Source organism: Eriocheir sinensis, chromosome 40 (assembly GCF_024679095.1).
Source record: "Eriocheir sinensis breed Jianghai 21 chromosome 40, ASM2467909v1, whole genome shotgun sequence".
Lineage (NCBI taxonomy): Eukaryota > Metazoa > Arthropoda > Malacostraca > Decapoda > Varunidae > Eriocheir > Eriocheir sinensis.
The window spans coordinates 1-27,500 of NC_066548.1; the positions used below are offsets into that span (position 1 = coordinate 1).

The 27,500-nt window shown below is 43.6% G+C and overlaps 3 long non-coding RNA genes across 6 annotated transcripts in view; 1 reads left to right on the forward strand and 2 right to left on the reverse strand.

The window, feature by feature from the left end:
* Positions 1–5,849: 5,849 nt before the first annotated feature.
* LOC127009146 (uncharacterized) lies at positions 5,850–23,093 on the forward strand. The gene is made up of 5 exons (XR_007761667.1): positions 5,850–6,108; positions 9,863–10,017; positions 12,051–12,168; positions 19,287–19,381; positions 22,616–23,093. It is a non-coding gene; the product is annotated as an uncharacterized LOC127009146 (long non-coding RNA).
* LOC127009147 (uncharacterized) lies at positions 16,850–19,371 on the reverse strand. 4 transcript variants are annotated; one of them, XR_007761670.1, is made up of 7 exons: positions 19,223–19,371; positions 19,137–19,179; positions 18,922–19,050; positions 18,715–18,878; positions 18,551–18,679; positions 18,320–18,511; positions 16,850–17,793 (listed from the first exon to the last, which is right to left on the reverse strand). It is a non-coding gene; the product is annotated as an uncharacterized LOC127009147 (long non-coding RNA). The 4 variants fall into 4 exon arrangements; XR_007761671.1 differs by lacking the exon at positions 19,137–19,179 and having other exon boundaries at positions 18,965–19,011; positions 19,223–19,368; XR_007761669.1 differs by lacking the exon at positions 19,137–19,179 and having other exon boundaries at positions 18,715–19,011; positions 19,223–19,368.
* A 411-nt stretch (positions 23,094–23,504) lies between the features above and the next one.
* LOC127009148 (uncharacterized) overlaps positions 23,505–27,500 on the reverse strand; it is a 7,391-nt gene continuing 3,395 nt past the window's right edge. The window contains exon 3 of the long non-coding RNA XR_007761672.1: positions 23,505–26,785. This is a non-coding gene — a long non-coding RNA (uncharacterized LOC127009148). The remainder of the gene's footprint in view (positions 26,786–27,500) is intronic.

Below are 27,500 nucleotides of genomic sequence, written 5' to 3' on the forward strand. Positions count from 1 at the left end.
AAATACCTGTTGCTCTGAGGGATAAACTTAAGAAGGAATTAGACCATATGGAAAGACTAGGTGTCATTGTTGAAGAAAATGAACCCACAGATTGGCTCAATAGTATGGTTATTACATGTGGCATCCTTGTGTGTTACAGCTAATATATATACTGTGTCATCTGCATATAAAAGTCATGGATAGGAAACACTAATTGACATACCATTTACATAACATAAGAATAAAATAGCTCCCAGGATTTATATATATTTATTTATTTTCTTTTAATCAAGGTTTTAGTAAGAAGAGGAACCCTGTACCCTGCCTTCCACTACACACACACACACACACACACACACACACACACACACACACACACACACACACACACACAAAAAAAAAAAAAAAAAAAATATATATATATATAAAAAAATAGCCCAGTGATTTTTCCATTTCTTTACTCCCCTCCTAAAACATAACCCACCCTCGTTTGACCCCACCATGACCTCTCGCGACCTAACCTAACCTGACCTGACCTTTCCCAGGGAGCGTCAGCGGAGATTGAGCTGGCGGAAGGTTGGCGGCCGGGTCAAGCTCGCAACGGACAAGGAGTTCTGTGAGATGTGCTCGGCGGATGTTGTTGACCTCGGATACATCAATCTTACTAAGGTGGAGGAGGCGTGGGACTACATCTACATTGACGACGGACTCAAGGAGATCCCTGAGACTACTATTATTACTATTACTACTATGTGTACTATTAAATCCTCTATACTGCTACTATGTGTACTATTGAATCCCTTATATAGTACTTCCATGAGAGCTGATCTACTACTACTACTATGACCACTCAATCCCTGGTAAGTACAATGTCATTATCATCATCATTATTTAGGTTAAGGTCCATTTAATTCAATCTTCCTGAGCGGTTGGACGCTTTATGGCTCTCCTCCATTCTACTCTGTCTTCCGCCCAGTGCTTATACGGTCCTATCAATCCCAAGTCTTCCTGTACACACCTTCTCCACGTTTTTCTAGGTCTACCAACTGGTCTTCCTTCTACCTCCATTCTGCTATGTCTTCTGCCCAATGCTCATCCAATCCCATCACTGCTAAGTCTTCTTGTATGCACCTTCTCCATGTTTTCCTAGGTCTACCAGCTGGTCTCCTTCCTTCTACCTCCATTCTACTCTGTCTTCTGCCCAATGCTCATCCAATCCCATCACTGCTAAGTCTTCCTGTATGCACCTTCTCCATGTTTTCCTAGGTCTACCAACTGGTCTCCTTCCTTCTACCTCTAATCTCTCCTACAATCCCAGCACTGTATCCTCCCCTGCTCTCTTTACATGTCCAAACCATCGGAGTCTTTCCCTTCTGAGCACTGTTTCCAGGTCCTCTACTAAAACTCCCAGCACTGTGTCCTCCCCTGCTCTCTTTACATGTCCAAACCATCGGAGTCTTTCCCTTCTGAGCACTGTTTCCAGGTCCTCCACTAAAACTCCCAGCACTGTGTCCTCCCCTGCTCTCTTTACATGTCCAAACCATCGGAGTCTTTCCCTTCTGAGCACTGTTTCCAGGTCCTCTACTAAAACTCCCAGCACTGTGTCCTCCCCTGCTCTCTTTACATGTCCAAACCATTGGAGTCTTTCCCTTCTGAGCACTGTTTCCAGGTCCTCTACTAAAACTCCCAGCACTGTGTCCTCCCCTGCTCTCTTTACATGTCCAAACCATTGGAGTCTTTCCCTTCTGAGCACTGTTTTCAGGTCCTCTACTAAAACTCCCAGCACTGTGTCCTCCCCTGCTCTCTTTACATGTCTCTGCCAAATATTTCCCTCTCCCTGCCTCTGTCCCTGCCAAATCACTCTCTCCATGCCTGTGTCCCTGCCATATCTCTCCCTCCCTGCCAAATCTAGCCTCTCCTCCTTACCTAACCTACCTTACCCTACCCTAAGCTACCCTAACCTACCTCTCTCTCCACCAGGTTGACAAGCCCGTCCATGGTGAATAAGCCTTGTCCTGCCTGCGCTGAGGTGACCCGTGTGGGCAACGCTACCATGGATGGAGCAGTGGGGGAGGCGGTGGCTGAGTGGATAGCATGATGGCGCCACATTCAGGACAACGCGAGTTCAATCCCCGCCCGGTGCCACCAAGCTGGGATTTTTCAGCCGCCGCCGAGTGGCTTAAAACTACCCACATGTGAGGAAAATCTGGAAACTTATCTTCGTTATTGGGGCTATTTCCTTGCAAATGGGGACTTTCCTGAGAGAGTATGTCACGGCAAAGCCATTTCTGGTCTCAAAATTGCAATACAGCGCCTACCAGTCGAGATAGCCTTGTCTAGTTCTGTCTCTCTCTTATCTCTGTGTTATGTAAAGGCTGGCCTCTAACAATACATGCAAAAACATATGTAACTGTACCTAATGGGCTATTAAGAAATGTTTTCAAATGTTTTAAATGTTTCAAATGTTCTGTCTTTACCTCACAGTTAATTAATTCTTCCTCATATATATATCTTGATTGCCCTCTCATCTTTTTAATTAATCCTCGATCGCTCTCTCTTAATCATCCCAGCCAGCTGTTCCTCATAGTGGCACTCGCACACCTGTACACAATTTTCCTTACATACCAAGATCCATTTCTAATCATCAGCCAACTCTAATATAAATTCTTTCTCCCACTCTTTATAATAGTTCTGTCTCTCATCTCTGTGTTCTGTCTTTACCTCAGTTCATCATTTCTCTGTATCTCATAATTCTTGCCTTATGTCTAGTTCTGTCTCTCTTCGTGTGTTCTGTCTTTACCTCACAGTTCATCATTTTTCTGTATCTCATAATTCTTGCCTTAATTATGTCAAGTTCTGTCTCTTATCTCTGTGTGTTCTGTCTTTACCTCACAGTTCATCATTTCTCTGTATCTCATAACTCTTGCCTTATGTGAAGTTCTGTCTCTCTTTGTGTGTTCTGTCTTTACCTCACAGTTCATCATTTCTCTCTATCTCATAACTCTTGCCTTATGACTAGTTCTGTCTCTTATCTTTGTGTGTTCTGTCTTTACCTCAGTTCATAATTTCTCTCTATCTCATAACTCTTGCCTCCTGTCTAGTTCTGTCTCTCTTTGTGTGTTCTGTCTTTACCTCACAGTTCATCATTTCTCTCTATCTCATAACTCTTGCCTTATGTCTAGTTCTGTCTCTCTTTGTGTGTTCTGTCTTTACCTCACAGTTCATCATTTCTCTCTATCTCATAATTCTTTCCTTAATTATGTCTAGTTCTGTCTCTCTCTTATCTCTGTGTGTTCTGTCTTTACCTCCAGTTCATCATTTCTCTGTATCTCATAATTCTTGCCTTATGTCTGGTTCTGTCTCTTATCTCTGTGTATTCTGTCTTTACCTCACAGTTCATCATTTCTCTCTATCTCATAATTCTTTCCTTAATTATGTCTAGTTCTGTCTCTCTCTTATCTCTGTGTGTTCTGTCTTTACCTCACAGTTCATCATTTCTCTCTATCTCATAATTGTTGCCTTAATTATGTATGTTTAAATAGTATCAGGAAGTATTTGGTTACCTAACAAAAGCAAGGGTTGGGTGAGAAGAATTTACCTCAGCGCTGCTCCACATTAACCCGTCCGCTGTGGTTGGCACGTATTTGGCCTTCACTGGTAGCCTGGTAACGTAACACTCCCATGCCTTTCTCTGCCTCTGTGATAGATAGTGGGGTGTTTATCTTGTGGTATTTGTAAGGGAATGTTGGGGATGGAAAGGGAATGGGAGCCAGTAAGAGAGAAAGGGAGATTGGAAAGGGGAAAAAATGCAAAGAGAAACTAATAGAGAATCTTGAAGCTCTGCACCTCATTAAAAGTCAGGTAATGGACTGATGAAGGTCTTGAAAGGTAAGGTTTGTATTACTACTGAAGTCCTGCACCACATTTAATAGCCAGGTAATGGACTGTTGCAGGTCTTGAAAGGTAAGGTTTGCATTACTACTGAAGTCCTGCACCACATTTAATACCCAGGTAATGGACTGTTGCAGGTCTTGAAAGGTAAGGTTTGCATTACTACTGAAGTCCTGCACCACATTTAATAGCCAGGTAATGGACTGTTGCAGGTCTTGAAAGGTAAGGTTTGTATTACTGAAGTCCTGCACCACATTTAATAGCCAGGTAATGGACTGTTGCAGGTCTTGAAAGGTAAGGTTTGCATTACTACTGAAGTCCTGCACCACATTTAATAGCCAGGTAATGGACTGATGAAGGTCTTGAAAGGTAAGGTTTGTATTACTACTGAAGTCCTGCACCACATTTAATAGCCAGGTAATGGACTGTTGCAGGTCTTAATTTAGCTGGTTTGTGAATCTTCAAACATTATCTGGAAGAGGTGTATTAAATTTACCATGAGCAAATGTTAACTCCATCTAAATAAGCGTGATTCTGAAGGCCATTGACGCGCGGCCTAAATTGGTTAATCATTTCCTTGATTTTGAGAAACTTTAAGGTTGGTATTGTGAGATGCTCCCACCCCACACACCAACTATTTCCAAAGGCCAAAAAGGAGGTTAATCGAGTTCTAATGAGTGTTCTTTTAGGTTCACGGTACAGAAGAAGGCTCAGACTGGCTACAGCCTCGACACTTGCTAGCTCACCTGCTTAGACTGCCACAGGCGACGCAGACTAGCCAGCGTTCAATACAACTTGTCACTTAATTCTTGATGGTATACCTGTGTACCCATAACCCGTGACGAACTGCCTTGTGCAGTCATATCAGGCAAGTCTACAGCTCCTGATGGGCTCACTCATGATGTTATCAATGCCTTACTAGTCATAAAACATAACCTATCTTAGATTTGTTTAACATGTCTTACAACTCACAAAGCCTATAGCTACCAACTGCCTGGAAAACTGCTACGATCATTTCCATTCCTAAGGGTGATGCATTAACTTTAGACCTATTTCCTTGTCTAGCTGTCTGTGTAAGATGATGGAAAGGATACTACTTAGGTGCTTAATTACTGTACAAAGTGGTGAGGTAAGGTGGGGTTGAGTGTACAGGAGCTGCCTTGTATAGGCCAATTAACCGGCCTCTTGCAGACTCCTTATGTTCTTATACCATGTCACGGAATCTGTATGGCTTTATGAAGGGACTGCATGGTGACTGCTTGATTCAGTGCTTAAGTTCTGCAGGTGCTGTTTGTCATGCTTTCATTGACCTCCCTTTGACAGAGCCAATAAAGAGGTTATACTGGAACAACATATTTTAAAGGGCGTTAAAGGGAAATTACTGGGGTGGCTCAAAGACTATTTGCATGATAGGAAGGCTGAGGTGTGGCTCCATGCTCTGCTGAAGGGAGTGTTGAATTGGGCACTCCACAGGGAGGGGTCCTTAGTCCTTTGCTCTTTAATATTCTCATGGACAAAATTGCACAGTACCCCGGCCTTTCCTCAGGGCACACAAGTTTTTATATATGCTGATGATATACCATGGACCCTTACTTTAGCCCTCCACCAGCTTAAGACTTGTGCACCTCTATGGGTCTAGTTGTTAATTAATCCAAAACCAAATTTCACTCCTCCTCCTCCTTGCACCCACTTATAGATCCACCTTTCCTCTATCCATCTACACTATCCACATCTTCCTATCCCTATCCGCTCTCCTGTTATCCATGTGTTTATCCAGGACTATGCCTATCATCCATTTTTCTGTGGGTCACGTATCAATGACGTCAAACTCGATCGTGTCCACTGTTACAAATACTTGGGTGTCTATCTTAGCTTTAATAAATTGAGTTAATCACGTTGCCATAATTCATACACAGAATCTGCCATAATTTTAACATTGCGGTACAACAATTTGGTCCGGCTGGCGCCATGCCCAAAAGAAGAAGAAGAGGAAGAGTAGGTTCACGGGCCGTCCTGCGTAGCGCCATAAACATTACTTTTTCTCGTGTTTTCCGTCAAACTACAATGACGAGAAGATCCACAGCCTGTGAGAAGAAGGTGGAGAGGACAGTGGCGGCCAGGGAAAGGAAGAAACACCGCAGAGAAGCCTTCATATGACGAAAGTGCCCTTCCCCTACACCACCACCACCACCTCAACCACCACTACCACAACCACTACCACCAAATCACCACACTAAGGTACAAAATCGTGCAATTCACTAAATCTACCACCAGAAAAACATGAACCACTTCAGAAAATCGTTGGTTGGGTGAAACGGTAAATTGTCCTGGTAGGTTTTCAGGGTAGGCCTATGCATGGATAAGCTATAACCGAGTAGTAGAAACGAATGTGGAGGAAGAGGCCTGCTGTTGATGTGCCGAGGACCCCCAGTGGGTTAGGTAATTGCTTCCGGCAAAGGCCTATAACAAATGTGTTGACAAAATCCTTTAATATTAGGGTAAGGTAACCAGTAGGTACGCAAAAAATCGGCGATTTTTTTACACTCTGACCTGTACCCGCTATACTATTTAAGCAAAGTACATCAATTATTGTTTGCAAATAAAGGAATGGCTATAGTTTCATGTGGTAGAAGCATTTTTCGAATAAGATTTAACTGTACAGAAAAAATGGTGTATAAAGTTAGTGCGTACGTTTAGGCCTACCCCTACCCATTAGGTACTCACCCTTGTCCAGTAGGTACTCATTAATTTATAACTAAAAAACTACAACAGCTAGAAGAGTCTCCTTTGGATATTTTATTCATTCAACCTCCCTTTATATGTTAGTTTATTTGTTTTTGGTCATAGCGTTTTTCTGAAAACCTAGTTTTTTTGCACATTATGCTAAAAAAAGGCCAGACTATTCGTCCTAGAACAACGATATGCATATCACTGGAAAGAGCTTGATTTGCGCTACAATGTTTAGGGATTAGATTTTCTATTTTCCATTTCATTCATCTACAATTAGTCTGTGAAAAAATTAATTTACCCGAAATTAGTCGTTGCAAATTTTGCACTAACTTTGTACGGCCCTAATTCGACTAATTAGAACTCATTCAAAAATTTGCCTCCTAAATCTTTTAGAGAAAATCAAGCCCTTTCCACTGATATATATATTTTTGTCATAGGATAAAATGTGTAGTCTGTTTTTAGGTTTAAGGAAAGTTTGTTTAGTTTCGCACTAATTTGGCTCTAATTCGATAACTAATTGCCCAATTCTACTATAACTGTGCCACATTTCAGTTGAATCGGATAATAAATACGGAATTACTAATCGGCAACCAGCGGTTCCTTAATCAAGTGAAATGTATATTGACAGAGCTGATTCTGTAGAAAATCTACCACCGTATCGGTAGTCGGTAGCGAGCGTCCAATCGGTATCGGTAGATCGGTAGATTTTTCAGAAATCTACCGATCGGTATAGATTCGGTATCGGTAGATTAAAAAACTTTTTTAATGTAAAATAAAGTTTAAAAAAGGAAAATCACTTGAAAAGTTAAAAGCACAAAACGATTAAGTTGCTGCTGCCAAGGTGGACTTAAAACACTGCCACTTAAAACACTAGGCGATGAGGCTGAGCACGTTGTCGAGAGCGAGGAGCTAGAGCGTGTGTAGACTACTCGCGTCGGCAGGCCAAACAAGAGTGGGGCTCCCGCCAAAACTTTTGGCGGGAGCGAGAATCTGCTAGGTCGTGGCTGCCTCTGATTGGCTGAGAACGCCCAGAACGGCCGGTGATTGGCTAAGCGTGATGACGTCAAAGTAATACCTGGAATTTCCTGCTAACTGCTTCCCATAGATGCGCTCGAACGTGTTGAAACTTGTCCGTTTCATTTTGCCGGGGTCGTCTTCTCTTAAGTCTTAACAAAAAGTCCCGCTGCTTTTCAATCTACCGATACCGATTGACTGCCAATCATGCGATCGGTAGCGGTATTCGGTAGTTTCTTCAAAATACCGAATGATCGGTATCGGTAGCAGTAATCTACCGCCGGTAGTACCGATCCCAAATGTCAATCGGTAGTCCCAGCTCTGGTATATTGTAAAGGAAAAACTTTAGTTTTAGTGAATAAGAATATAGGACTTCCTTCAAACAAAATAGCAGTTATCACTTTACAATTTGAAGTGGGAGATAAGTATTTCCTTTATAGAAGTAGTAAATGCAAATCCATGAATACGGCCCTGCACTCTGGATTTGGGGTTCTAGTACAGCTAGCTCACATGCTCTGTGAGGATATGATAGTTCCGCGTAGTCTGGGACGAGAGAGTACCTACTGGACAACATGCACTGCATGCCTACTGGACAGCCAGTGGGGTAAGTTTGATGAGGTGGCACACAGACAGTTTTCACAGGACAGTGCTTCTTGTTCTCATATGCCATAGAGCTTGAGTTGTATTGCTGTGGATTGTGGCATACGTCTCTAGCAGTCATTTGAAAAATGCACCTACTGGTCAAGTCTTGATTTCCTTGTCCAGTAGGTACGCACCTTTTTTCCAGTTTATAGATATGTACTGGAATAAAACCAACACCTATTTCTTGAAGTTTACCCTCCCAAATCAACCTGCAAAAAGGGAAAAGAAAAAAAAAATACACCGGAAACAAGGCAGACAACAAAAACGAAATTTGCAATCCTTAGCATTTCCCTAAGAAAACTACCACATTTCCTAATTGCATTCTTTTAGGGTACATAGTTTTTATGATATACATGTTATTTGTGGGATACTTCTGTATATGATGGAGGGATGGTTGAAGTATAATATGATATGAAGTTTGTTGATTTTGCTTTGGTCTTTTTTTGTGGGGACATTTTTAAATGCCAAATGCGTACGTACTGGACCACTGCGTACCTACTGGTTACCTTACCCTAAGCTTGAGTTACCATTGTTTGGTTACAACATGGCCTATAGGCATAACAGAAGTGACCATACTTCCTGACTTATGACACAGTGTTGTGTTTCTTGGATTCCCGGAAAATGATATTTCTGAAGTATAAAATCTCCCAGAATGCTTATTTATGGGGGGATTTTGAAAATAAAAAAATACACCCCTTGTGACATAAACACGCCACCTGTCCGCTTGTCAATACCAATATTTTTTGTCCCAGAAGGCTGTCCAGGGACCTAGGGAAAATAGAGGGAGTTGAGGGGGGCACAGCATTAAGATAGGTTAGAGCTGTGTGTAGTACGAGCCTCCCATAGCTCAGAGGGGCCAGCCTCAGACAGACTGGTTAAGGAGTACTATGCGGCTCTCCCGTCTCGGTGGGCGCCGATTTAATCCCCGGGGCCGGCAAAACCTTTCCTTGTCGGGATTAATTTCTCGTGTGTTAAGCTACACACTGTGGTCGTGTGAGAGTGTAGAAAAGAGAAAATTCAGGGCGTTTCATGTGGTCCACAACAGGGATATCGTGTGCTGGCCCCAGGCGCTGAAAACTCACTCATTTAGTGGTACATAGGGTGCTTCGTGGTGCAGTGGTTAGCACACTCAGCTCACGACTGAAAGCCCAGGTTTGATTCCCGGGCGGAGTGGAAAAATTTGGGCGGCTTTTCTGATACCCTACGCCCCTGTCCACCCAGCAGTGAATGGGTACCAGGTATTAATCGGGGGTTGTGTCCCGTTTCCTGGGGTCTGTTCCCTTCTCCTATAATTCCTTCCCCTTCTGTCTCTCTCCGGCATATGACCACAGATGTTGCGCCAACTGAACGAAACTTTCCAACTGTTCCCTTCCCCTATAATTCCTTCCCCTTCTGTCTCTCTCCGGCATATGACCATAGATGTTGTGCCGACTAAACGAAACTTTCCAAATTTAGTGGTACATAGAAAGTAACATTGCCTCCATAGTAAATATCATCATGTCTTGCACAGAAACAAATAGTCAGAGTCTCAAAAATAATAGGCTACCCCTTCCTCAACAATACACAGTTATTATTATTATTATTATTATTATTATTATTATTTCAGCGTGAAGATGTCAGGTCGCGACCCGTTGGTCCATTGGCGCACCTTCCAGAACGCCAACCAGGTGGTGGAGTTGACCACACGCACCATTCCCAAGGCTCAACACCACCAGCGAGGACATCAACACCAATCACCACCACCACCACCACCTTTTGCTCGTAACTACTGCAACAAAAAACAAGAACAACACCACCTTGAAATACACCACCACTCAACACCATTCACCACCACCACCAACACCACCACCAGGGTGCTCTATGAAGGGTTTAGTGTCCATGTCATCAAGTCCATCTCCCTCAATCTGTTCTGGGACCATTTTAGTTGCGGTTCTCTGTATCCTTTCCAACTCCACATACTCCACCACTTCTTCCCGCAAGCTGTTCCATGTGTTAACACTTCTATGTGAAAAACTTTACTTTTTCCAGTCACTTAAACAGGCTCCTTTATTAAGTTTCCTTCCGTGTCCTCTCAGCCCCTGCGTTAGTGATGCTAAGAAGAGATCATCTCTATCCACCTCATCAAACAGGGGGCTTCGTGGTGCAGTGGTTAGCACACTCGGCTCACGACCGAGAGAGCCCGGGTTCGATTCCCGGGCGGAGTGGAAAAATTTGGGCGGCTTTTCTGACACCCTACGCCCCTGTCCTCCCAGCAGTGAATGGGTACCAGGTATTAATAGGGGGTTGTGTCCTGTCTCCTGGGATCTGTTCCCTTCTATAATTCCTTCCCCTTCTGTCTCTCTCTGGCATATGACCACAGATGTTGCTCTGACTAAACCAAACTTTCCAACTGTTCCCTTCTATAATTCCTTCCCCTTCTGTCTCTCTCCGGCATATGACCACAGATGTTGCGCCCAATAAACAAAACTTTCCAACTCTTTCCTCATCAAACTTATTTACCAACTTGTACAGTGTGATCAAATCTCCTCTCTCCCTTCTTTGTTCCAGTGTCGTCAAGTCCATCTCCCTCAATCTGTCTTCATACGTCATATTCGAGAGTTCTGGGACCATTTTGTTGCAATTCTCTGTCTTGAGTCCAACATCATAATCTTCCTTTGCATAGTTTTTCCTTTTTTCCTTATATGCCTCATCTTGGTATTCAAATCCTTCCATAGTTTTCATCTGTCATAGTTGATGGCCATTCTTTCCTAAGGGGCACTCATCACTGACTCCTTCATCTAACTCAACATTTTTTGTGAAAATTAGGTCAAGTCTTGATGGTTGGTCATCTCCTCTTAGCCTTGTTTCTCCTTTAACCCACTGCATCAACAGATTATCACATCAGGTGTGTGTGTGTGTGTGTGTGTGTGTGTTTAGCTAGTTGTTGTATTTACCTAGTTGTAGTTTTATAGGGCCTGGGCTTGACGTTCGTGTGGTCCCGTCTCTGTATCTACATTTATCCAACTTTTCCTTGAAGCTTTGCACACTTCTCGCTGATACTACATCCTCACTTAGTCTGTTCCAAACCTCTATATTTCTTTGCGGGAAGCTATATTTCTTTATGTCTCAAGCATCTTCCCTTCCTCAATATTTTACTGTGTCCTCGTGTGTTCCTAGTGGTAATTTCTTCTTTTAGTAGTAACTCCTCGTTGTCTACTTCTTCCATTTTTCTCAATAATTTGTAGATTTCTATTAGGTCTCCCGTTTCTCTTCTTTGTTCTAGTGTTGGTAAGTCCATTTCCTTTAGTCTCTCCTCGTATGTCAATCCCTGGAACCACTTTTGTTGCCATCTTTTGTATTCTTTCTAGTTTCTTGATGTGTTTCTTCTTATGGGGAGACCACACTGCCTCTGCATGTGTGTGTGTGTGTGTGTGTGTGTGTGTGTGTGTGTGTGTAAGATTGACTGACTGATTAATGAATAACTGCGATTAATTAGGCTGGTATTACAAGACACTCTCCCTGCTCACATCAGCTACTTCTAAAGGTCAAAGGGGGATATCAGTCAGGTTCTAATGAGTGTTTTTCAGGCTCATGGTACAGAAGAAGGGTTAAACTACCACCAGGGTCATAAAACTACTCCTGGAAATGCCCACAACTCCTGCGAAAGCCTTGTCAAATAGGTGTTCTTGGGCGGCGAAATGTCATAATACGACCCTAAGTAAATAACTTCCTGATGGAGTGGATGATTGACTTGGCATCTTGTAGCTTTACTCTCAGCTTTTTCAAGTTCCTGACTGATGTACTAACACCCTCAGATTGGCTACAGTGAAGGTCGTGGCAGAGAGTGTACTCAAACTCCTACTGTGAGCTACTCCTGATGCCTGCGCCCTCACCACCCCTGTGAAGGACGCCCAGCTGACCCAACCCTCCACGGTGAGTCTGTCCCACTTAATGTTGCAAGAGTTATCCGGTATACCTTCACTCTCTCATGCTTTCCCTATGTCCTGTGCTGTCCAACTTAATAATGTGAGAGTTAACTGGTGTTTTCACTATCATCTTTTTAGAGTGTCTGATTAAAAAACTAATGCAGGAGTAATGGTGTTTTTTGTTCCTGTTGGGTGCCTGGACCTATCAGCTGTCTTGTGCTGTCCAACTTATTAATGCAGGAGTAATGGTGTTTTTTGTTCCTGTTGGGTGCCTGGACCTATCAGCTGTCTTGTGCTGTCCAACTTATTAATGCAAGAATCATGGTGTTTTTTGTTCCTGTTGGGTGCCTGGACCTATCAGCTGTCTTGTGCTGTCCAACTTATTAATGCAAGAGTCATGGTGTTTTTTGTTCCTGTTGGGTGCCTGGACCTATCAGCTGTCTTGTGCTGTCCAACTTATTAATGCAAGAATTGGCCTGTATCTTCACTCCTAACCCCTTCACTACGGCCGGGCCAAAACAGCGCCCCGTGCCATATCCGGGATCGCCACGCGCGCCAAATTTCAAATGTCGCTATTGAATATAACAAGTTTTCAGCCATACGCTCAACATAATCATCATGTATTATATATGAAAACATGCAGAATGGACCGTATTGGCTATACAGGCAGTGCCACACATGGCCACTTGGTGAACTGTCAAAGCAGTACTTTCCATAGAATTCAAGTTATGTACTAGAGTGGATCTGAGGCTGCCTCCAGGATACAAGGCCTTGGCAGAGTCACCACTCTGAGCCTACGACCGCTCACTTATTACCTCTACTCGATTTCCTGACACTACTATTTGACCTGGAGAAAAACTGAAATCGGGTAGGAGTGAAGCGTGTGCAATGTCATCGGCTTGGAGCGATGGCGGCACCATGGCCGTGTATGTATCTCGGAGACAGCTTCAGACACACACTATTCTGTAACTTGAAATCTATGGAAAGTACAGCTTGGAGTTGAGTGGCCATATGCCTGTATAGCCAATGCGGTCCATTAAATGTTTCACATAAAGAAACTCACTACGGCCGGGCCAAAACAGCACGCCGCGCTGTATCCGGGATCGCCGCGCGCCAAATTTCAAATGTCGCTATTAAATATAACAAGTTTTCAGCCATAAACTCAACACAATCATCATGTATTATATATGAAAACATGCAGAATTAAATGGTGCATATAAAGAAACATAAATTAATTGATAATTTTGAGATGTAAGCATAAATATAGAGATAAAATAACTTGTATATTGGTTAAAGCGAGCCAGGACGCAGTATGCGCGTCCTGGGATGTGGTACGGGGCACGCAAGGACTCAGTATACACGTCCTCGTGTTGTAGGGGTTAAGCCTTCCCTGTGTCCTGTGCTGTCACCTCTGTAATGCAAGTGGTGGACAATATGAGATACCCTTTGCCTCACAGTTAATGGCCACATAATGAGGTAGAGGAATGAGATAAAATTCATATAAAGCTGTATTTTTGAAAAGGGGAAGGGAGGACTCAACTGATAAAAGATGGCTTTATTTTGTACACTTTTTATTCCTTTTTAAATAAAAACACCATACATAGCAGGCAGTAGCTTAGCCAGTAGACTATTAGTGCTGCCTTGGAGAATCTTGGAACCATTTGCTGAACTGAGTGCAGACCAACGTGGCTCACATGAAGCACTTACGAGACTTGGCAACAGAAAACTCCTCAGTTGTATCCTTGACGTGCTAATTTCCCTCAGTAACTCGTGCTGCTCAATACTCATTAGAGAGAGGTGGTTCAATCTTGTTTGAACCATACTTACTTCTTGAGTCTAGTTAATTTTGGAAAGGAGCGTTCACCACTGCAGTTGGTAACCATTAGAGTTAAATAAATCTTCAACGCGATCTCGACATTAGGAGAACAAGACCCAAAAGAATTATAACTCTCAGATGATACAATGTCATCTCGTAAAGGTCTTGTTGAGATCTAGCAACAGTACAGCCGGGTCAGACCGCAACAGCATTGATCCAATATTTCCCAAAATATATAAGGTACGTCAAGTTTGCAGTAAATTGACAGGCCAACATTCGCTGCAGATTTATCTTTACTTAATGTTATGATAACCCCTCGAATGTTGGTCTGTAAATGTGCCGGCAACTTAACGTACACCTATTGAATACACACCAGCAGAGCGGTTGCTTCTGAAAATAAAAAAAACTATTTTATACCCCTTTGTCATCACGATATATCATTATACTCAATACCCTACCAACGTACTACTGGCTTACTCATGAGTACAGATACTATTGATAAGAGGCCAAAACTCACACTTAGATTCAGCTGTGTACTTGTGCCTCGACCACCATTAAACCTTTTTTCTGTTATTGATATTTAATATAATCTATACTACTAAACTTTTATCTGCATTAACAGGTTAAGTATATTATGTATAACACACCCCTAACTTACCCTTCAGACAGTCAAGGAAATACACATTTTAACTCGTCCGCTGCAATTGGCACGGATTTGGCTTTCACTGGTAGCCTGGTGAACTTATACTCCCAGGTCTTTCTCTGCCTCTGTGGTGGATAGTGGAGTGTTTCCCATATGGTATTGGTGTGCTGGATATCCCCTCCCAAGGTGCAGGACTACATTTTTCTTCATTGAATTGTAGCAGCCACTTTTTGCTCCACTCCTGTAGCTTGGTGAGGTCTTCTTGTAGGAAATCCGTAGTCAAGGGGTTAAGAGAATCCATCGCCAGGACCTTCATGCTATTCAATTTACACATGTTTATGTCTGCTGGAGCCTTGGGTCCAGCTGCAACACCCACAAGTCCGGATCTGGACCGCGGGCCGCCAGTTGAGTCGGGAAGCCCTGGACTATATGCCGTATATGGTGTACTACAATGCCAGGCTTATTATACTATGCCCTAGTGAAGTTTCCTATATTTTCTTATCCCGGAAGCAGCGACGGGCCAAATTTGTGCCGTGATATAAACCCCCCAAAATAGATGATACATAATCTGATCACAAATGCTTTGATATATATTATGGAATTGTTTGTGTGAGGGGTGATTTTTTTTCATTTTTCTCGCTTAGAGGGACCATTAAGAGATATGATCCCCGCAGCTACCGGGTTATATATAGTAATATCTTATATAATAATATTACAAAAAATTGGGAAAATGAGTAATTATTTTGTCTCGGCCTTCTGTGCCTAAGGGCAAAAAATTTAGTTACTAATTTTTTACATTCCCGCGGGGCCTGTAGCACGTGCTAAATGTGCTACTAGGTTAACCCCTTGAATGCGGATTTCCTACAGTTAGACATCACCAAGCTACTGAAATGGAGCAAAAACTGGCTGCTACAATTCAATGAAGAAAAATGTAAAGTCCTGCACCATGGGAGGGGATATCCAGCACACCAATACCACATGGGAAAACACTCCACTATCCATCACAGAGGCAGAGAAAGACCTGGGAGTGTATGTTACCAGGCTACCAGTGAAGGGATATCCAGCACACCAATACCACATGGGAAACACTCCACTATCCACCACAGAGCCAGAGAAAGACCTGGGACTATGTTACCAGGCTACCAGTGAAGGGATATCCAGCACACCAATACCACATGGGAAACACTCCACTATCCACCACAGAGGCAGAGAAAGACCTGGGACTATGTTACCAGGCTACCAGTGAAGGGATATCCAGCACACCAATACCACATGGGAAACACTCCACTATCCACCACAGAGGCAGAGAAAGACCTGGGACTATATGTTACCAGGCTACCAGGGAAGGCCAAATCCGTGCCAATCGCAGCGGACGGGTTAAATCGACACCGAGTCACTTGGGGCCATAATGAAGCAATACCCTTATACTGACTCACTATGTTACATAATAAGAACCACTACCAGGGCTGAACATATGAATCTTACCAGGGCACACACTAAGAATTATTTGTCCTGGTACAGTGTGGCTAATTTTTTTTTTTTACATTGCAGCTTCTTACATTGCAGATCCTGATGGTCGGTCCAAGGCTTCTTCCGGTAGGTCCTGATGGTCGGCCCAGTTCTGGCGTTCTAGGCGAGTGTTTATAGTGGCGCCATCTTGCATTGGCTCATGCTGCCCTCCCAGAGCTCATCTTTGATCCTAGAATCTAGAGTCCGGGTTGATAGGTGGTCTTCTGTCTCTGGATGGGGTAGTTTTAGTTTTATGGCTGGCGGAAAAAAAATCCAGCTTGTGTGGCCGGCGGGGGGATTGAACTGCCTCCCTGAACACGAGGCCGTTACTTTGACGACTCAGCCACTGGCTCCGTGGTGTAGTGGTTAGCATGCCTACCTATGAATCTGCCAGCCAGGGTTGGAATCCCCCTCCCTGGACAGTCATTTAATTGTAGCCCACTTATGAATTTTCCCCCAGAACATTTGAGTAAGAGTTAATTTTGTCATAGGTATGTAGGTGAGTAAGGTTATGTGATGTTCATCCTTCCTTTCTGGCGGGCTAGATGGACCAAGTGTTAGACCTTAATGTATAGCTATCTAGTCTCTCTCTCTCTCTCTCTCTCTCTCTCTGTCTCTCTCTGTCTCTCTCTCTCTCTCTCTCTCTCTCTCTCTCTCTCTCTCTCTCTCTCTCTCTCTCTCTCTCTCTCTCTCTCTCTCTCTCTCTCTCTCCCCCCCCCCCCCTCATCTAGTATTCTCCAAGGTGAACTCAACAGATTATATGACTGGGCGGATAAATGGCAGATGGAGTTCAATGTAGGGAAGTGCAGTATTCTGAGTGTAGGTAGGAACAACCCCTCACATAACTATTGCTTTAATGACACTCTCATAAGTAGGTCTGGGTGCGAGAGGGATTTAGGGGTCTTAGTGAGCTCTGATCTCCGTCCAAGGGCACAATGCATTCAAGCTAGAAATCGAGCTAATAGGGTACTGGGATTTATTTCAAGGAGCGTAAGCAACAGAAGCCCCGAAGTCTTCCTCAAACTATATTTAGCATTAGTTAGACCTCATCTTGACTATGCAGTTCAGTTCTGGTCACCCTACTATAGAATGGATATCAAAATGTTAGAATCGGTGCAGAGGAGGATGACTAAGATGATTCAGGGGTTGAGAAACTTGCCATACGAGGAAAGACTCAAACAGTTAAACTTGCATTCTCTAGAAAGGCGAAGGGTGCGTGGAGACATGATCGAGGTTTATAAATGGATGAAGGGCTTTAATAAGGGAGACATTCATAAGGTTTTGTTGGTAAGAGAACCGGGTAGGACACAAAGTAACGGGTTTAAACTGGATAAATTCAGATTCAACAGGGACATAGGCAAAAATTGGTTTACTAACAGGGTGGTGGATGAGTGGAATAGGCTTAGCAGTCATGTGGTGAGTGCCAATACAATTGTCACATTCAAAAATAGACTAGATAAATTCATGGACAGCGATATTAGGTGGGGTTAGATACACGGGAGCTTAGGGTCAAAGGAGCTGCCTCGTACAGGCCTACCGGCCTCTTGCAGACTCCTGCGTTCTTATGTTCTTATGTTCTCTCTCTCTCTCTCTCTCTCTCTCTCTCTCTCTCTCTCTTTATTTCCTTCATCATTTCTCTCCCTTCTCTTCCTCCTCCTTCCTTCCTTCCTTCCTTCCTTCCTTCCCAGTGTTCCTTCGTCCACCCTCAGACCTTCCTTCCTTCCTTCCTTCCTTCCTTCCCAGTGTTCCTTCGTCCACCCTCAGACCTTCCTTCCTTCCTTCCTTCCTTCCCAGTGTTCCTTCGTCCAGCCTCAGACCTTCCTTCCTTCCTTCCTTCCCAGTGTTCCTTCGTCCAGCCTCAGACCTTCCTTCCTTCCTTCCTTCCTTCCTTCCCAGTGTTCCTTCGTCCAGCCTCAGACCTTCCTTCCTTCCTTCCTTCCTTCCTTCCCAGTGTTCCTTCGTCCAGCCTCAGACCTTCCTTCCTTCCTTCCTTCCTTCCTTCCTTCCCAGTGTTCCTTCGTCCACCCTCAGACCTTCCTTCCTTCCTTCCTTCCTTCCTTCCCAGTGTTCCTTCGTCCACCCTCAGACCTTCCTTCCTTCCTTCCTTCCTTCCTTCCCAGTGTTCCTTCGTCCAGCCTCAGACCTTCCTTCCTTCCTTCCTTCCCAGTGTTCCTTCGTCCAGCCTCAGACCTTCCTTCCTTCCTTCCTTCCTTCCTTCCTTCCCAGTGTTCCTTCGTCCACCCTCAGACCTTCCTTCCTTCCTTCCTTCCCAGTGTTCCTTCGTCCAGCCTCATACCTTCCTTCCTTCCTTCCCAGTGTTCCTTCGTCCAGCCTCATACCTTCCTTCCTTCCTTCCCAGTGTTCCTTCGTCCAGCCTCATACCTTCCTTCCTTCCCAGTGTTCCTTCATCCAGCCTCATACCTTCCTTCCTTCCTTCCCAGTGTTCCTTCGTCCAGCCTCATACCTTCCTTCCTTCCTTCCCAGTGTTCCTTCGTCCAGCCTCATACCTTCCTTCCTTCCTTCCCAGTGTTCCTTCGTCCAGCCTCATACCTTCCTTCCCAGTGTTCCTTCATCCAGCCTCATACCTTCCTTCCTTCCTTCCCAGTGTTCCTTCGTCCAGCCTCATACCTTCCTTCCTTCCTTCCCAGTGTTCCTTCATCCAGCCTCATACCTTCCTTCCTTCCTTCCCAGTGTTCCTTCGTCCAGCCTCATACCTTCCTTCCCAGTGTTCCTTCATCCAGCCTCATACCTTCCTTCCTTCCTTCCCAGTGTTCCTTCGTCCAGCCTCATACCTTCCTTCCTTCCTTCCCAGTGTTCCTTCGTCCAGCCTCATACCTTCCTTCCTTCCTTCCCAGTGTTCCTTCATCCAGCCTCATACCTTCCTTCCTTCCTTCCCAGTGTTCCTTCGTCCAGCCTCATACCTTCCTTCCTTCCCAGTGTTCCTTCGTCCACCCTCAGACTTTCCTTCCTTCCTTCCTTCCCAGTGTTCCTTCGTCCAGCCTCATACCTTCCTTCCTTCCTTCCCAGTGTTCCTTCGTCCAGCCTCATACCTTCCTTCCTTCCTTCACAGTGTTCCTTCATCCAGCCTCATACCTTCCTTCCTTCCTTCCTTTTCATTGTCATTCTCCCTTGTGATGTTTTCCTTTCCTTCCTCCAGTGTGCCCCTGAGAGCTCCCTGCAGCACAGCGAGTCTCTTCTTGGACGGGTCAGAGGCACAGAAGATGTAGCCAGACTTGCCGGCCAAACCCGAGGGTGAGTCCACACCTTGAGACACTTATGTTAGCCTGTCTGTCTGCCTCAACAACCCTCAACTCGTACAGGAAACTGTTAATTAAAAGATGAGACACTTTTTGTTAGTCTGTCTACTTAAAATTAGTCTTGTCTTGGTCTGTTTACTTGGTCTAGACACAGAAAGTAATGACATCAAGATAATTATGGAACAACAATGAGAATAAGTCACACACCTGCCCAAAAAATACTCAGACTCGTGTGAATGTGTGTATATATATATATATATATATATATATATATATATTAACACATACTGTATTCGACGGCTCATAAGACGCACTTTTTTTCTCCAAAACTGTCCCTAAAAATCATCCTGCATCTTGCAAGGTCAAGGTTCAGCTTTGGGGTAGTGGCTAGGTAGGTCTTAGGGCCGTATTCTTAAATTAAACTTCTGTAACCACAGTAAAAAGCAGTGGCTCATATTCATCAACACAAGCAGAGAGATCGTCTTCGCTGCCCCACCAGGGGGCGCAAGCCCTCCTGGACCCCCCACGGATCCCAACGGAGTGATTCTCCATATCTACCAATAAATCTTCCCTTGTGTAATGATAGGCTAGGTTAACTTATGTATTAGATTAGGTGTAGGCATGTTTGGGTGCCAGGTGGAGACCCAATAATGCTGTCCTTAGTAAATAAATAGTGACGAGTTGAAGTTCAATAGTCACTCCGTAATGTTTATGACACATTTTACATATAGCTACCATTTGCAGTGGCTATGAAATGAGTACTAAAATCAACAATTCCATCTCATAGAAAAATGCCTCCTGAACACGATGGTGTATACAGATTTTTCATAAAACGCCAAATAAGTGAAGCACGGAACTATTTATAAAAACATTTCACATCGTCCCCTCGGGGGTGGTGCGAGGGTAAACTGGTTTGCAGCAGTTTGTGGGCCTCGTTGCCTTGACAACCCTCGCCTTGCCTTGCTTTTCGTGTAATAATAATCCTTGATATGCACTTATTCACAACGTCGTAGTGAGTGAATGAGTCTTAATTGCTTCCAAGGATAGCCTACTGATGTCCTTTTAATAAACATGGCATCATTATAGTCACCTGGCCATGTTTGGGTTCATGCTAATCACAGTATCTTTCCTTTTTAATAGTATCACAAGTATCCTTTGTTTCATTTTCCATTAATCTGATATTTTCTTTATGTTATCACAATTCAGTGTCCAACGATTATCTTCCTGAACGTGCCTGTACATTTGCAGGAGAGGCTTACATAACTGAATCTTATAGATCTTGGCCTCCTCTTTCCAATGGTGCCTTTGTTTTGTAGCTGTGATGAATAGTTTTTGAGATATAGCGGTTAAAAGAGATCCCCCTCCCCCGCTGGGCTGCCCGAGCGCACCTTGGGGGATATAGTCTCCTTGCGAGCACTCAGCAAGGAAAGGGTTAAAAGGGATGGTGCTGAAAACAGGAACAGTGGATACTATGCCGGCAACAGGAACAGGGTGCGAGCCTCGGCAGCTTGTATGCTCTCCTGGGCGTGACTGACTCACGTTCACCCTCCATCTTGGACGATACATTGGGTTAGCTTCCCTTCGGTGCCTCAAGAATAGGGAAACTGTGGCTGCTAAACCCTGGTGCCAAGCCTGCACCTCCAGCATAATAACTGGTTGAGGGAGTCTCCCTAACAACCGTAACACAGTGATTCGTGTTTTGTGTCATTTATCATTGATATTTGTTAGTGAAATTACTTTTATTTTGTATAAAATAACAGCTATAATGTTTTCTGGTAATATTTGGGTGGAATATGGGATGCATAAATGGTATTCATATTAATTTCAATGGAGGGTAAGTTCGTTTTGGTTTACGAGTGTTTTGTCATGCCGGCAAAAATTCCCCAACAAATTAACCCCTTCAACACGAGGACGCGTATACTGCGTCCTTTTGTGCCCCGTACCATATCCGAGGACGCGCATACTGCGTCCTGGCTTGCTTTAGCCAATATACGAGTTATTTTATCTCTATATTTATGCTAACATCTCAAAATTATCAATTAATTTGTTTCTTTATGTGCACCATTCAATTCTGCATGTTTTCATATAATTATAATACATGATGATTATGTTGAGTTTATGGCTGAAAACTTGTTATATTCAATAGCGACATTTGAAATTTGCCACGCATGGCGATCTTGGATACGGCGTGGGGCGCTGTTTTGGCCTGGCCGTAGTGAAAGGGTTAAACTCATAAACTGACTGTATCTTTAAATTTCTGCCGCTTGTAACGGACTGAGTCCCCCCCCCCAAAAAAATTAGCCCATTATATCCAGGGTCTACTGTACCTTGGTAGTGTAGTGCATAACAGCAGTGGGTCTCAACAGGCCTGGCAGACCATGGTGTTGTGGAGTCACTCAGTACAAATATATTACATTGTCAATATCTAGGTAGGCAGGGAAATTTAAGTCCCCTGTGTGTGTGTGTGTGTGTGTGGTTTTTCTATGTAATATTATACGTTCTCTCTCTCTCTCTCTCTCTCTCTCTCTCTCTCTCTCTCTCTCTCTCTCTCTCCCTTCTACTTATAATTTCTTCTCCCTTTTCCTCCATTTACCTTCTTCCTCTTCCTTCCCTTCTTCCTCCCTCCATTTGGTTATCTCTCTCTCCCTTCCTTCCTTCCTCCTCCTTTCTTTCTCTTCCTTCTTCCTCTTCCTTCCCTTCTTCCTCCCTCCATTTGGTTCTCCCTTTTTTCCTCCTCCTCCTCTTCTTCCTCTTTCTTCCTCATTTGGTCTCTCTCTCTTTCCTCTCCCTTCTATTTCTAATTTCTTCTCCATTTTCCTTCACTTACCTCCTTCCATTTAGTTCTCTCCCTTCCTTCCTTCCTCTTCTTTCTCTTCCTTGGATCATCACATTTTCTCTTCCTTCTTCCTCTTCCTTGCCTTCTTCCTCCCTCCATTTGGTTATCTCCCTTCCTTCCTTCTCCTTCCTTCCTCCTCCTTTATTCTCTCTTTCTCTGATCATCACATTTTTTCTTCCTTCCTATTTCTCTCATATTTCTCTTTTTTTAGCATAGTTTCTCCTCCTCCTGTTATTGCATCTTCATTTGGTATAGGTCTCTCTCTCTCTCTCTCTCTCTCTCTCTCTCTCTCTCTCTCTCTCTCTCTCTCTCTCTCTCTCTCTCTCTCTCTCTCTCTCTCTCTCTCTCTCTCTCTCTCTCTCTCCAATCCATTAATGGAGTTATTCTCCTCAGGTGTGTGTTGATGCTGGGACCAAGAAGAAGAAGAAGAGGAAGAGGAGGAAGAAGATGATAATGACAACAGAAGATCAGAAGAAGAAGACGAGGAGGAGGAATGGAAGAAGAGAATAGTACACACACACACACACATGACAAACACCTTTTTAGATATTTTTCATTTTTATTAGTCCATACAACATACATTAGCTATATACATATTATACAACATATGCATAACTATATACATTAGACCATAGAGTGAGTGAGTGACTTGAGAGGTGCCCCCCACTCTCTCTCTCTCTCTCTCTCTCTCTCTCTCTCTCTCTCTCTCTCTCTCTCTCTCTCTCTCACCTCACCTCACCACAGCTCACAGGACCCCACAGATGTACCCCTCACAGTATGTCGACAACCCCCCACAGACACATACCCCCCCAGCCTCATGAAGGACCCCCTCCTCCCTCCCTCCCCCCCTAGCCAACATAGCCTTATCATTGTTACTATGTGTATGTATGTATGTTTGTTTTTCTATTAATAAAAAGTTAATTTGTAATGTTTGTGTGTTCTATTCCTATGAGAGAGGAAGAGGTAAAGAGGGAGAGACAGAATGTAATGAGAAGAATAAAGAGACAGAGGAGGTAAGGGAAGGAGAGAGAAGGAAAATAAATAATGAAAGAAAGAACTGAAGAAATTTACCGATAAAAGAGAGAGAAAGGTATCAGAAGGGAGAGAGAGAGGGAGAGGAAAAGGTAAAGAGGGAGAGAGAACGAAATGAGAAGCAAGAGAGAGAGAGAGAGAGAGAGAGAGAGAGAGAGAGAGGGAGACAGAGAGAGGTAAGGCAAGGTAAGGTAAGATAAGAAGATACAAACAAAATAAACTGTTAACTGTATGTACCTAGCTAAAACTGTATATGCCTACCTAGTGAGAGGAAGCTGAACTCTACAACACAAGCAATATTATCTGAACAGAGAGAAAGAAAGCTAGTTCTAAACTGTATAAAACTAACTATCTCAACTGTAGGCGAACTGACTTCAACTATACAGTAAACCCTGGATCTAACGGACCCGCTTATAATGTATTTCGGATATAACAGACAAGGTCAGAGGGTCGGAAATCCACAGGGACCGACCAAGAATAGTTTTGAACCACCTGTTTCTGGTAACTACAACAGCTTATTATTAACCCGGTAGCAGCGTGGATCATGTTTCTTAATGGTCCCTCTAAGTGAGAAAAATGAGAAAAAAAAATCACCCCTCACACAAACCATTTCATAATATATATCAAAGCATTTATGATCAGATTATGTATCATCTATTTTTTGGGGGTTATATCATGGCACAAATTTGGCCTGTCGCTGCTACACGGTAAAGCCACAAATTTGGCCTGTCACTGCTACCGAGTTAACTACATACATAATACAGTAAACCCTGGATATAACGGACCCGCTCATAATGGATTTCGGATATAACGGACAAGGTCAGAGGGTGAGAAATCCACGGGAACCGACCGAGAATAGTCTTTCAACCACCCGCTTCTGGTAACTACAACAGCTTAACCATATACATGTACAGTAAACCCTGGATATAACAGACCCGCTTATAATGGATTTCGGATATAACGGAGAAGGTCAGAAAAAGTTGGAAAGTTTGGTTTAGTGGGCGCAACATCTGTGGTCATATGCCAGAGAGAGACAGAAGGGGAAGGAATTATAGAAGGCAACAGACCCCAGGAGACGGGACACAACCCCCGATTAATACCTGGTACCCATTCACTCCTGGGTGGACAGGGGCGTAGGGTATCAGAAAAGCCACCCAAATTTTTCAACTCCATCTGGGAATCGAACCCGGGCTCTAAAGGTTGTGAGCCGAGTGTGGTAACCACTGCACCACAAAGCCCCGAGGGTCAGAAATCCATGGGGACTGATCAAGAATGTTTTTTGTAAACTGCGCCCTGTAAGTAGCCACCTTGCCCTCCGCCCTTTATCTGCTGCCCCATCCTTGGGTTCCAGTAGTCTGCCTCAGCCCACCCCATGAAATATATTCCTCCTCGTGGTTTCCATTGACTCAGTGCGTCGTGGACTGGCCCGGCCCACTGTGTCATGGACTCGCTCAACACAAGTACAGTAAACCTTCAATATAACAAACTAATTTGGGGGGAACTTAGTTCGTTAGTGCCGAAAGTCCATTATAAGCGGCGAAGATTTAAAAAAAACGTAAAATAATCAAACAACAAACCCAGTAAACGCAGGTATGTATATATACTTTTTTTATCGTGTATGTTGTGTGCACGGTGTCTGTACGGCCACACTTGGCGACAGACTCTGAGGCACTGAGGTTGCCAGGTTGCCAGTGGGTCTTGCAGGATTGTTACAGGTATGGGTAAAATTTTACAAGTGCGCCAATCTCGCACTGGCAGACAAAACCTTTTTTTGGGGGGGATAGTTTTCGGTGTGTTATGAAATAATCTGCTAACTGTTTCTGTCACAAATAATTAAATGAAGAACGTATTTATACCACAGGAAAGTCTTATGCATCAATCCAAGACGTAAATGTAATGGAAAATAGCCAAGTGTTTGTGAGTGTTGGTACAGGCACAGCTTAAAGAATGTCGAGGGGGCTAGACCCTCACTTAGGTAGGTTAGGTTAAGTTATTTTTGCTTAGTGTAAATTTATTGGGCACGCGTTGTGGGGCGCGGGAATACACAGCGCGGGAAGGGACATGGCGGCAGCGTGCGTGTTCCGAGAAATACCTCCTCGCAGAAATAAGTCACTCTGGTGTCCATCACGCATGCGCACTGGGGGAATACATGGCAGGAAAAACATTAATTAGCCTGGTTTTGTTCTAGTTTATCCACTTGTGATCTTTGTGGGTTGTGAGTGAAATATAAAGGGTTTTGTTCAGTGGGCGCAACATCTGTGGTCATATGCCGGAGAGAGACAGAAGGGGAAGGAATTATAGGAGAAGGGAACAGATCCCAGGAGACGGTACACAACCCTCGATTAATACCTGGTACCCATTCACTGCTGGGTGGACAGGGGTATCAGAAAAACCGCCCAAATTTTTCAACTCCGCCCAGGAATTGAACCCGGTGCGAAATATAGAAACTGTAAGCAAGTTGAAGATTTCTCTCTGCAAGTTATTTTACAGGTGCTGTGTACACCAGGCATTGAAAAGGCAATCATTTAATTATGTGACAGAAACAGTTAGCACATTATTTCATAACACACCAGAAACTACAAAAAAAAGTTTCGTCTGCCAGTGAGAGATTGGCGCAATTTTTTTCTTTTTTTTACAAGAGGAGACAGCTCAAGGGCACACAAAAAGTAAACAATAATAAAAAATAAGCCTGCTACTCGCTGCACTTATAAAATTCTACCCATACCCGTAACAATATGACCCCCACGCAAGACCCCACTCACAACCTAGCAACCTCAGTGCCTCGGAGTGCGTCGCCAAGTGGGCTGTGCGGCCCTATAGACAACGTGCACACAACATACACAATAAAAAATATATATACCTACGTTTACTCCTTCGTCGTTTTATTATTTTACGTTTTTTTAAATCTTCGCCGCTTATAACAGACTTTCGGCCCTAACGGACTAAGTTCCCCCAAAATTGAGTGTGTATCAAGACACCTCTCCACCCGAAATTGACCTCTCTTTTGGCTACTCTTTACTTTTATCTTTTATAGGAGTGGCGAGTAGCAGGCTTTTTTTTTGTACTCCTTACTGCCCTTGAAAAGTGTCCTCTGATGTGAAAAAAATAAATGAATAAATAGAAATGAAAATTAGTCCGTTATATCGAGGGTTTACTGTACTTGTGTTGAGCGAGTCCATAACACTGTGGGCCGGGCCAATCCGCTACCCACTGAGTCAAACGCCTTCGTCAAACGCACCATCGAAACTGTATGTAAATCTATGTGAGTGTAACTGTATGTATCTAACTGTATGTGACTTTAAGCTTAACTATATATACACTTCTCTGTTCCTTCCCTTCCCTTCCCTTTCATTTCATTTCCTTCCCTTTCCTATCCCTTCCCTTCCCTTTTCAATAACTTGACTGGACTGCTCCTTCATACTGTGACCTCCTTGACCTCTTGTGACCTTTCCTTGGACTGGGGTGACTGGTTCTTGAGTCTTCCAAGATGGCCTTCCTTCCTTTCTTCTGTTCTCCCTTTGTTCTTCAGAGCTGTGGATAAAGACGGTTACTAATATATTTTTTCATTATTATTATTTTTTATTCTTTCTTATTCTCTCTCTCTCTCTCTCTCTCTCTCTCTCTCTCTCTCTCTCTCTCTCTCTCTCTCTCTCTCTCTCTCTCTCTCTCTCTCTCTCTCTCTCTCTCTCTCTCTCTCTCTCTCTCTCTCTCTCTCTCTCTCTCTCTCTCTCTCTCTATCTCTCTATCTCTCTCTCTCTCTCTCTCTCTCTCTCTCTCTCTCTCTCTCTCTCTCTCTCTCTCTCTCTCTCTCTCTCTCTCTCTCTCTCTCTCTCTCTCTCTCTCTCTCTCTCTCTCTTTGTCTTATCTCCTCGTTCCTCCATATCTTTAATTTTATCTGTTTCTCCCTTTATCGTCCTTCATACAGTACACTTAAAGATTTCACAGTATTTTTTTTCAAGGGCAAAAAAGTGTAGAAAAATAAAGCCCACTACTTGCTGCTCCCACTTAAATACTTATATATATATGTAACCTTTATACATTACACTTAAATGATTCCAATCACTACACGCTTATTAGAGAACCCGGTACACACTTTAATATATAACTTAATACCTTACACACTTACTTTACACTTAAATAACGTAGGGAAACACTTACTTAGAATTATATACCTCATTAGTCAGATAAAGGTTCATCTCCCTGCAAGCACACACACACACACACACACACACACACACACACACAC